We start from the raw sequence: 12173 nt of genomic DNA, 5'->3' as shown, positions 1-12173 counted from the left end.
TAGTGCTGTTAGCTACCTTATGGCATCTGGAAGAGGTTTGAGAGGCAAACATCAAAAACATTTAGCTTGATTATTATTTCAAAGACAAAGCTTGTTGTGACAACTATTTAACTTTGTGCGGGTCTTAGCATCTTACAATTATGTACTAAAGATTAAGGCTCTGAATATTAAGAAACAATATTAAAATAAAAACAAAGTACTAGCACATTTGGCTCAGTCTAGCAGATTTGCCTGACAAATTAAAAGAACATACAAAGGTGCTATTTATTACTATTTTACCTGAGCTGGTGATCAGCACTACAACTGTGTTATCAGGAAGAGCATGGCACCCATGAAAAGGCTGTGATTTAAACTCTGAAAAGAAAATATTGTAAAGCCATGCAGTGGTATTTTAGAGACTGGTAACTATTTCCCCATAGTGCATTGCTGTGCAGAATATGTGCCCCAATACCCTTCCTGACAGATAGCTCAAGGTCTGAAAAGCAGAGCCTCCATTTCCCTTTTTATTTGCAGAAAGCAGTCCCCAAACAAGTCACAAAGCCCTGGGTGAAGTTGGAAGAGCTGGAAATTATAACCCAGGGCAGAGCAGATGGCACAGTCATAGTGACTGAGTTACTGCTCCTTTGATCCCACCATCTGGGCCCCTTCCCACCTGCCCTGAAAACAAACACTGGGCAAAGTACTTGCCCTCCCCCAAAGCTCTGTTCCCCACCAAGCTGCCCAACAGCATCTCACACTCTTCCACAGTCACTTTTTATGGTTAAAAGAGAGGGAAGACACAATTAGGAGGATTCTAATCCTCTTTTTGCAACCTTAACCCTGCTCCTGTTCAATCTGGCGGAACAGCACTGTCACCTTCTCCCAGGATAATGAACTCGGGTCTGTCAGATTCTTTCCTAGGGAGGTGAAATATCTAACAAATTCTGGCCCCTGTTACCCATTAAGCACAAGTAGCTCCAGAATTGCCTTGACCTGATCACATCGGTCATCCTTGGTCCTGGTCATCGTCCTCATTACATCTCCTCTGCAGAGTGCACTCAAGAATGCTATGAGGCTACAAAAATCCCCCCTTTTTATCCTACTCCTTGAGTCGTACACTGGATGCAGCTCCACATAGTCAGGAGGGTCCCAACTTTTGGCCAAGCCAGCCACAATAGCTAGGGACAAGGTTCTGGGTTGACTGTGATTCACCCCACCACAGCCCTCACCTGCACAAGCAGGAGGTACAGCCCAGGCCAAGGTAGGCTGTATCCTCTGACTGAAGAGTGCCCTGGAGAGGACAGGCAAGGCTCACCAGCACAGGGGCAAGTGGGTTTTCCAGGGAAAATTTGGCCAAGTTCTCTCCTTGCCTAAGACCTCATTTTTGTTTGTTTGATTGTCTTGCAGTGGTTGGCTACCAGCAGAATTAAGGTCGCAGCTCGGTCAGTTAAAAATACCCACCCGCTTATCTGTTGGGCCATGTTTATCCTTTATTTTCCTGGCTGCAACTAGTTCTGGAAGGCACAGGACCACTCACTTCAACGAAGGCAGCCAGTCTGGACATATGGTCTTTTTATTCTCACCCACTTTCTCCCAAAAAGTGTCGTGTGAGGGCTCTGATCTCCCTTTTAAAGGGGTCTCACAGTCTTCCCTTTGAGAGTGCTGCGAGGTCTCTGCCACGCAGCAATCGCTTCACAGCATAATTATTCTCCTTTAAAGCCTCAGAGACCGTGAGGCTCCTGACATTTTTCATTGCCTGGAGAGGGGTAATTTTTCATTGCTTTCCTGAGGACTCCTGTGCTTCACAACAGTAATGGAGCATCCAGCTACACTCAGCTGCAGTCTACAGTTTATTTTTATCTCTTGATGGACATAAGCTGAAGGACTTGCAGCTAAGACTGGGAAAATGGGGAGGTATAAGCAAAGCTATTAAGTAAACAGAGGAAGCCCATAGCAAATCACAGACTCTGTCATGGTGGATGTAACATGATTTTGAAATTGCATAATAACAAGATATGCTTTACCAAATACTAAGCAAAAAGTAACAGGAGAGACAGGATCTCGACTTACATTAAAAAAAATAAACTCTGAAATACAATCGGCACTATCATACATGCTTCTAACTTTATCTGTCTCCAGCTACAGATCTAGAGGCCAGATCCCTGCTGCAGCTGGTATGGGATTGTGTCAGCTGAGCTGCTGGTGAGGAAAAGGCATCACTTCATTTCTGGGATACACACTGAGGAAAACAAAGCCTAGAAACTGTACTTTGGCAGGATCTGCACATCTCCAGCAGTTATTGCATTTTTTCACATAGTCTCTTTAAAAGAAAGTAATTATAACGGAAACTGGTCTTGCAAGGAACTGGTAAAAAAAAAAATCATAGCAAAAAAAGGGTTGAAATTATAGCACTGATTTGAAATACCATTGCATGCAATAAGTGTTTTCAAATACTTTTGAAATTTAACATCTAATTTAACTTACCGAAACAGATAAACAACAATCCAGAGACCCCAAAAATAAAAATATCTGAGTTTTGCCAAACCTTTCCAGTGATTTGCCAAAGAATAAGTATTTTAATTTCAAGCTCCAAAAAGGGAATTAGCTCTGAGAATAAAGATGTAAAGCAAAAAATAAACTCTCTTTTCATTTATTTTTCTGGTAGCATTCCCAGTGGTGCTGATGAAAGTGTATGGGTGGTGGTGGGAGGTAGAAACAGGGCTGGGGACAATGCTCTGGGCAGGGCAAATCCCTGCTCCCAAGTCAACTGAACACCTTCCTGTCCTGCAATTACTTCTCTCTTATATTAGACAGTCAGCACTTAGGTGACAGAGTAAAAGTCAGTCGATTTTCTTTAGTACAGTCTAGGGCAAAAATTAGGTTGATGCTGCTTTGCTCCAGACAGGTTCTTTGGTTTTGTGTTGTTTTTTTTTTTTTTTTTTTTTTTTTTTTTTTTTTTTTTTCCTTTTTTTTTTTTTTCCCTTTCTGTCCTTTCATTTTAAACCCAGCCCTAAAATTCAAATTAGGCTCCAGCTCAAAGCCTTTACCACCAGGGCATGAATGCTAAATAGCCTGTTCCCAGTCCAATCTGTTCACTGCCTGGCTAATGATTATTCTCCATAGAAACCCCACCAGAGTCAGTTATTATTCTCTCCTCATGCACTTGTATCTCTCTTGTATTTATATAAGATTAAGTAGCCCTGTTAAGTTTTTACCTCTCTGATTGGAGCTTATTTTAACCTCAATTAAGCCATCAGCTTGGCTTTCTGAAGGCAGAGCAATAGCATAGCCATTATCATTCTCCCCACCTTTTGTATGAAAATGATGTTGAGGATTGGTTGCTTTGGGGATTGCTCTGTGGCAGGTAACCAACACTGAGAGTCGCGGAGGATAAATGGTGCCAGACTCCCAGAGGTGCCATGGCACTGTGTAATTATTGTTCCAGACAGCTGAAAGCAGCAGGGTTTCTGGTTCCCCTGCTTAGTTTCAGTCTGCCATGATTGCTGGCACAGAAAGATGCTGATTGTAAGTAAACATTAATTATGCCCTGGTACCCCACTGCTAGCATCGCTGGGCTTGCAAGAAACAGAAGCACAGTGCTGTGCTTGGCTCCTGCTACTGAAAAAAACCATCTATACAGATTTCAATGTCCATGTTTTCATTTTGCTTGGTCAGGGGACATTGCTCCTAAATTTCATCCTCATGAATAGCAAGAGTTATGGTGCTCTTTGTATCACTGCTTATTCACTGCACTTCAATGCTGTTGCTAATGTAATGACTAAAGTACTTACTCTCTGAAGAAGGCAAGCTCAGGTGACGCAGCAAGCAATTCTGTTATCTGCTCTGGAGCAGAGGAATCATTTTAGTGTCTTTAAAAGAAAAAAAAACCAATCAACCAACAAGGCAAGTATAACTTATCAATCATCCTATATGTCAAGGTAATTTTTTTCAGATGATGTGTTTTTGTAAAATGTCAGCCTATTTCTTCATCATTTTTTTACGTGGCTTTGGGATTTCTTTTTTTTCTTTGCTAAAGGAGGCTTAAAAATGCAGAGCCCACACTGTCACAGATGGCAAACACTGCTCCTCAGGTTGCGTGGACAGTTACAAAGCGATTTCCGAGGCACTCGAAATGCAGCCTCCGACGCTGATGGAATTTCGCTGTGCTGTGATTGCACCGCACTGCAGTGAAATAGGTTCAATTTGATTATCTGGCTATTCCATTTCGCCTATATTTACAACCTGCCTGACTTCTGGGGGAAGGGGAGGACAGGCAGCCAGTCATGCTGGAGACATTTCAAAAGGTCAAAGCAATACAGCATTTACCACTATAATTCACAGGCTCTACTATTCAGAGACAGTGCTCTCATGACAAAAATTGGCAGAAGAACATAGTTAATATAAAATATTTATCCATTCCCAGAGCAAACACAGAAAGTAGAGAATGTTTAAAAAATTTTCCCCTTTCTCCTTTTGGTATGTGATTATGTGCAAGTGCATAAAAGCAGTGTGCAGACAACATCTTCTTTTTTAAAAGTTGCCCTTGGCTAGTGCTGAAAGGTTTGTGTTGGACTGGCTACCTTGTCTGCAGCCTCAGCGCTGATATTAACACATTTACAGCCCCATGGGAATGCTTTTTGAGTGTGTTACTGCTGCCGACACCACTCCCAGATGGGTGTTGCCCACAGCAACTCAACGACTCTGCTCCTCTGCCTGTGGTCAGCAGTGAGGCCACGACATCCTTCAATGTTGCACCAGCACCTCGGGGGGCTTGGGGGCAGAAATGCTTGGCAAATCTTAATTAAGCTTCCCGTGCCAACCTCCTGTCCTGAGGTACAGATTCATTAAGGTCATAAACAACCACCACTCATTCCAACAGGTTAGATAATAAAATGGTGTGTTGACTGCAAAACATTATTTTAAAAATCTTGCATATTTAATACCCAAAAGTCATAAAGTAAGAAAAGCAGCTCCAGGGTCATGCAAGTTTATGTAGCTACCCAGTTCTGAGATTTCCATCCCTCCCAAGCCTGGATCCCAGTTCTGGGTGGGCACACAATCTAGTGCACCTCTTACCTGTTTGTATTTAAACACTGTTTTGTCTTAAATCTCCCCCTAAATAAAACTTTTTAGAACTAGTGGACCCGGACATGCTGTGAGTTACAGTAGTTTAATTTTGAAAACTGGACTGGTTTTTGTTTGATTTAAAATGAACACTTTGTATTACATCTCCTGAGAACTCATGTCAATTGTTTTACAGGTTATTGGATTAATATAGGAGAGAGTGGAGTCTGAAAGGCAGCTCTAAGACCTCCTTCTTAGCATCTTTTATTTTTGCTGGAAAGATATTTGAAAGGCAGCCTAACAGAGCAGAGCTGCTTTAAGAAGGTACTGCCTCAGCTTCCTGAATCATCACAGGTCAGCACTACAAAGTGGTTCTCATAAGGAAGCATTTCAGTTAGATGCTGCATCACATTCCAAAAGGATCACTTGAGTCTCATGCTGCCTCTCCCTGCAGTCGCCATGTGCTCCTGATCCTCTTCTTAGTCCCTAACAGAGGTCTCTGGTGATACCCAGCCCCTGCACAGAGCCAAGAAGATGAGTTTTCTGTCTGGGACAGGGACAAGCACTGGCTTGACTAGTGCCGCTCAAACTCTTTCAGGCAGAAAATACTTTGTTCATGTAGCTCTGTCTGCTCCAGTCAGCACCACACCATCAGCTTCTGCCCAGTCTTCACAAGGATATTTGATTACACACCAAAACTATAGCAGCTTGCAGGGAAGGGAAGAAGAGGAAATGAGACCAGTGTGTCATTGAATATGACAAGCCAAAAGAGCAAGGAACACAAAATGGAGTGTGCCAGAGGCACAGACTGTGCTTATGAAGCAAGTTCAATTCTCACTTACAGACCATCTTCCCTGCATCCCAGCTCACCCTCACAGAGGAAGTACCCAACATGGGCCAAGGAGCAACTCTCTGGTTAGAAAGTCACTGAAAGCAGCTTCTGCTCACACACAGGGCTTTAAACAAGCTTTGCACCAGAGGAGGTAAGTACTGCTTTAAGGTCACAGCCCCTGTGAGTGTCCAGGACCTGGGAGCAGGACATGGTTAGGCAAGGTCCTTGGGGATGTTTCATCCAAGCTCAATCACTGGCACACATTTGGGGTTTTCTCATACATGGAAAAGCTTACAATTTGTCTTTATCTTTAGTTCTTTTAAACAATTCTCTCTCTTTGCCATTTCCTTTCATTTCTTTTTCCTCACTTTGCACTTTATGTTTCCCATAGTTCATAAGAATTACTCATCTCCCCATAACCCTTTCCCAAAGCATCTCAGTATTTATAACTATAAGCAGTTCAGGCAGTCCAAAACTCTTTAACACAAGATTCCAGTGGATTATGAAAGCATAAAAAGCAGAAAAGTTTGACAAGATTTGCTATGTGGGATTTCTGCTTTGGTTCATAATCCTGGAGAGATGCCGTCACAAAACCTGCTCAGAGAAATCTCAGAAGGAGCTCAGCGGAAGACCCTGAGGTGACAGACCTTTGTTAGGGAGAATTAGCACATCTATTGTTCAAGGCAGAAATTTAGAAACTTGCTGAGAGATTACTCTCACGTCATTGATAGGATTTTGTCATTCCACGCAGTCTCTGTAAACTTCCAGACTGCACATGGGCAATAAATGCCAGCTGGACTTTACCAGCTGAAATGTCTTTGCACTGGACATGCTCCTGTTGAGGGGTCACAAGATGCTAACTGAGCTTTCCACACCTCCCCTTGTGGGGTGCAAGCACTGGGGGGCAAAGGACCAAATTACAGTTATTTTAGCAGCCTTAATCTTGAAGTTCCCTTTATGTCAGTCAGTGCTTGGCTCAACAATCCTACTTGAAGCTGTGCAGACAGACAAGATGAAGACTCCCAGTGTAATGGAGCCACTGGAGAAAATAATATTCGCTGTATTTAAAGTATGCAAAAATAAAGCTTGTGAAGAAACATGTTCATGTCACCAAAAATGTCAAAGGTATGTCTTTATTGTTTGTCAAAATAATTGTTTAATTATTTATAACTCTACGTTGCATTGCATTGCCAAGATTTACACACTAGTTCAAATAACAGAGTTGCTTGAAGAGCCAGATGATGTCTTTATAGAAAAAGCTTATGTAATTGACATAAACTCTTGGCTGGTCTCTATCATGGATTGTTTATAATATTAAATTACCGGGACATAGGGTAAAAAGGAGATAAGTCCACCAGACTGAAGCTCAGGGTGGGGAATGAGGGAGACAGTGCCTGCAGAAGCAAGTTTCTCTCCTTGAGCAGTTTGGAAACCAGGCTCAGCAAAAACCTTTGTAAAAGTGAAGCAAGGGATAAAAATAACAAGGGCAGGAAAAAAAATGAAAACAAAACAAAAATATCCACGGCAAGAAATGAATGCATCTTCAAAGCAGGATGAGAGACCAACTCCTGGAATTTTTCTGCAGGTAAGACAATTCTATAAAAAATGCCCAAACCCTCCACCCTGCAATTCATTCACTGGTGATGGGAAGATGAAGGATTGAATGTACTGTGAATGTACTGTTGCTATTATAGCTTACAGAGACCATGGCTGCTGCAGAAATTGGCCTTCAAAAAGGTGTCGGGAAGTACACAACTCTGCCAAAGCCACCACCTTGAAATGTCAGGCATGTGCACACTGAGTGGAGCCAGGGGAAGGTGACTGGTGGAGCCACAGCCTCCAGGTGTGAGGCGGCCAGAGGGAACCACCCAGGCCAGGTAAAGGAATGCCTGTGAGCCACACGAAGAAATGTCATACAACTAACAAAAAGCTGCTTTTAGAAAGTCTATAAAGGAAAAAATACCCTATTGTGCTTCTTGTTATTAAGGCTCCTTTCCTATTTTTTTCTATTTAATTCTAGCAGTGAGCAGAGAAAAAAGCTTTGAGAAGAAGCAGGGCAAACCTCTAACCCAGCACGGATTCCTCCAGGCCATTAACAGCTCTCCAGACAAGTGCAGCTACACAGCCTTGTACACAGCCTTGACATTCCTGATCTTTTACAACAAACTGGGCATTGAAACAAGATTTTCCATGTTTGCTTCTTCATGTTACAAAAATTAGAAAGGAACGAAAAATTACAGGCTGCACCAAAACACACAGACCCAGAGGGACATTCCTGAGTGTCCGCCCTGTGTCTGACCCTGGGCTGGCACATGGAACTCGGACCACTTTGGAAATGCCAGACACGCCAGTGGCCATCGTGTAGTTTTCCTGCCAGTGCTAAAACTCCAGCAGCAGGCTGCTGAAGACCCATGACAGGAGCCTTGTGATACAAATGGGCAGTCAGTGCCACCATCCCAGTCATCCATGGCTGTAGGGTCTCTGGAACTTTGCCATGCTGGAAACAGAGTCAGAATTACAGAATCACTGTAGAGCTGAGGTTGGAAGGGACCTCTGGAGGTCATCTGATCCAAGGCCCTGCTCAGCCAGGGACACCTAGAGGATCATGTCCAGATGGCATTTGAACATCTCCAAGGATGGAGACTGCACTACACCCCTGATCATCCTGTGCCTGTGCTTTGTCACCTTCACAGTGAAAAAATGCTTCCTGATGTTTAGAGGAAACCTCTGGTGTTTCAGTCTGCGCCCATTCCCTTTGGTCCTCTTGCTGGGCACCACTGAAAAGAACCTGGCTACGTCCTCTTTGCACGCTCTCTTCAGATATTTATATACATTGATAAGATTCCCCTCTGAGCCCTGTCTTCTGCAGGCTGAACAGTCCAAGCTCTCTCAGCCTTTCCTCATAGGAGAGATGTTCCAGTCCCTTAATCATCTTTGTAGCCTTTCATGGGACCCTCTCCAGCATATCTGTATGTGTTGGGTACTGGAGAGCTCAGAAAAAAATGGACACAGCACTCCAGGTGTGGCCATGCTGGTGTTGTTCCTTCTCAGGTGCAGGATTTTGCACTTCTCCTTGTTGAACTTCATGGCACCCTAGGCTGGTCTGAACTGAACCTGTAGCCTTTCATAATCTGACCTGAAGGCCCAAATCTGGCATACTCTATCTCCACCTGCTTTCTACTCCTCAGAAACGTGATCTAGGAAACACATCAGAAAACACATCAGCATTTCAAAGTCCCCTTTCCCACCAAATAAGCACTTTCTGGCAGTATCAGTACTGCTGGTACCTCACTTCCCTTTTCTCTGGCTTCACCATTAGAACAACCACACAGCATGGACAAGACCAGCATTCAGCTGCTTGTCTGGCTTGGAAGGTACCAGAGCCTTCCATGCCATGGATGCTCTTCACTTGTTGATCATGTGATGGACACAGCCACAGGGACAGAAGTCATCTGCTATCACAGGCCACACATCCCAGCATCTCTGCCTGCTCCTCATCCCTCCTCAAGAGCATCCCATGCTGCTCTTCCTCTGGGATTGGGGCACTTTGACAGGAAAGCACAGCCACATCTCTGGCCTGGGACAGTCCAGAGTTCAGGGGAGCAGTAGTAGCTACCCAAGATGGGGGGAATTATCATTCAAACTGCACTTCTACAACTGGTGCTACTTCTACAGGCAGCACGGGGCTGTGGCCATCCTGTCTTCCTTTGGCCAGGTCTGGAAAAAAAGCCTTTTGTCTCAGCCCATCCTTGGTGACTACTTGAGGAACAAGTTTGCACGATGAACCCTCAAAATGGCAGGACCCATAGCCCTAAGCAAAACACCTCCTGGGTACCCAGTCATGCAACCCCCCTTGAATGATCCTTTTCTATGAGGGCCACATGCCCATCACAGGGAAAGCACAGCTAAACAAGGGCTTCACATTCCAATTGGCTAAAGACTGGGTGCTGCAAGAAGTGGCATTGCAGTACCTGAAAGGTTTTGAGTACTTAGGCTTTAGATTCCTGTGAAGAAGCAGGAGCAGAGGGGAATGAAACCCAGCCTGCCGGGGCTTCTTTGGTGGCTGGCAGGCAATGAGTCTCCAGCCTCCTCTTTTCCCATCACAAGTTTATTGACTTCTGTAATTGTGGCTGTACCCACTGACAAAGCAAAATGAACGTTCAAGCCCAAATTGTTAACAGATGTTGGGAACTTCTCAGAAAACACACGAAGCCCTAAATTGGTCCTTCACTGAGATTAATATTACAATGTCATCCCAGCATGGTGCAGCTCACAGTAATCTGCCAAGCCAAAGAAAGTCAATAACAAAGTTAAGACTGCACTGTAAGTCCAAATAAGGGAAGAGGAAAATAGAGGTTTATCTTAAGCTATCCTTGGCTCACCTTACTCTGCCTAGACATGGCAGGTTGTCAGAGAACTCTTAAGTGCCTTGGGAGCAGGTATGCAGAAGATCAAGTTTTTCAGCTCCCAGATGAGTAAGACATCGCTGGTACTTGCAGGCTGAAACTCACTGTGAACCTCAGCAAAGCATGGTTGGATTTTAAGCCTGTGTTTTTCAGTCTCCTGATGTATTGATCCATGGGGTGAATTTACAAACAAACTCAACACTACAAGTCTTATGCACAAAGGTTTGGGACTTTTGTTACTCTCATGCTGCCTTTTGGAAGGCATTTTGGAAGGGTCTGAAGAATGGCTCACTAGAGAGACCTCCAGGGACCATCCTACCACCTGTTAGCTGATTTATAAAAGGAAGACAGTTAAGTATCAGCATAAAGGCAATACAAAAGCCATGAAGTTTTGCATTGACACTGCAAACTGCCTACTACACTTACACAAAACTCCCCCCCAAGAGGGAATATCACATCAGGTGCAAGGGCAAAGATGGGTAGTAGGGTTATGGATTCAACAACTTTGAAAGGAAATGAACACATCCAAAGAAAAGGACCTGAGCTGTTCACAGAATAGTTCGGTCTTCTACATGCTGGTGCTTTTTGAAGCTACCTTGGTGCAAGAGTTCTCTTTAAGCACAGGTTTTTAAAGAAAGGCTTTGAGATGTTTTGCCTTAGAAATTAGTACCTAATGCAGCAATAGAAGGAGATAACGATGGGCAAGAGCAGGTTACAAAGAAGGAAGAAGACAAAAGCCAAAGGGAGCTGGGAAGGTCAATAAGCACGAGTGGAGCACAAAGCAGACTATAGCAATTACAGCATCATTTTGCTCTTATGTACTTTAATGTACTTTGAAAACAAGGTGTTTTTCTGTTCTCTGCAGCATAACCCACAAAGTCACAGGCTTGCTGTGCCAGAAACCTTCAAGTTAACATGCTGTATATTCATATCACTAAAGAAATAAGAGGCCACTTTATTCATGGTATTTAAGCCCATATATTTCAAGATGTAAACGTTTGAGTGACAAAGCTTAGTAAGGTTATTCCTTAATTGCCTACTATGAAATTCTTCAAAAGCTTCTGACTGACTTGCTACAGACACAGACTGGCACAGCCAGAACACTCACTGCAGCAATGTCTTCATATTTGCACACAGCCTTATGCTCCCCCTATCCCCATCTGAGATCAAAGATGCTGCCGTGTCCTGGTTCACAGTAGGGCAGGAGCTGAAACTGGAAGTGACGTGTTTAGAGAGTGGTCATGTAGCGCTAGCACAGGCGTCGTGAGTTTCCACTCGCCTTGATGTTAAACAGGTGCTAAACAGTAGGCAATTTTATAAGTTTCTTTTAACTGGAAACTGTCTTGAAAGCCATGAAAACTTCCCAGAGAAGGTTTTGCGAAATGTCAGAGGGAAACATCTGTTATTCAAAAACCTAATAGGAGGAAAGCACTCCAGCTAGAAATTTCTCTTTTGCACGATTTTCCCATGCTGGGAAGTGCTCCCCTGGGACTCTCACTCTCGCCTGCCTGCAGCGCTGCTTGTTGAAGGCTGGCCTGCAAGAGCAGTAGGATCTAGAGCTGCCAGAGGTTCAGTCAGGACCTGAGCTACCAGAGAGCAGGTGGGATGAAGCAGCTCAGCATCACACAACACTTCCCAGGCACACAAGGCCACACAACAGCTTAGCACCCTTTTGCCTTTAATTTGTTGCACTTCCAGCAAAACTTGACTTTTAAGCACCACTGGAGTTCATTAAATTGTGTTGTTTGGCAGAAAAAAAAGATCTCAGGGCCTGTCCCTTAACTGAAGTTTACTGAGGACATCAAGGAAGACTCCAAATACAGGACAGGGACTAACAGGTAAGAATGAATAAGGAGCATTTGCAGTATAGACAGATCCGTCACACTCCTTCT

This window comes from Manacus vitellinus, unplaced genomic scaffold, assembly GCF_001715985.3.
Source record: "Manacus vitellinus isolate BGI_N305 unplaced genomic scaffold, ASM171598v3 scaffold_3_pilon, whole genome shotgun sequence".
Taxonomy (NCBI): domain Eukaryota; kingdom Metazoa; phylum Chordata; class Aves; order Passeriformes; family Pipridae; genus Manacus; species Manacus vitellinus.
This window is presented reverse-complemented; position numbering follows the sequence as displayed.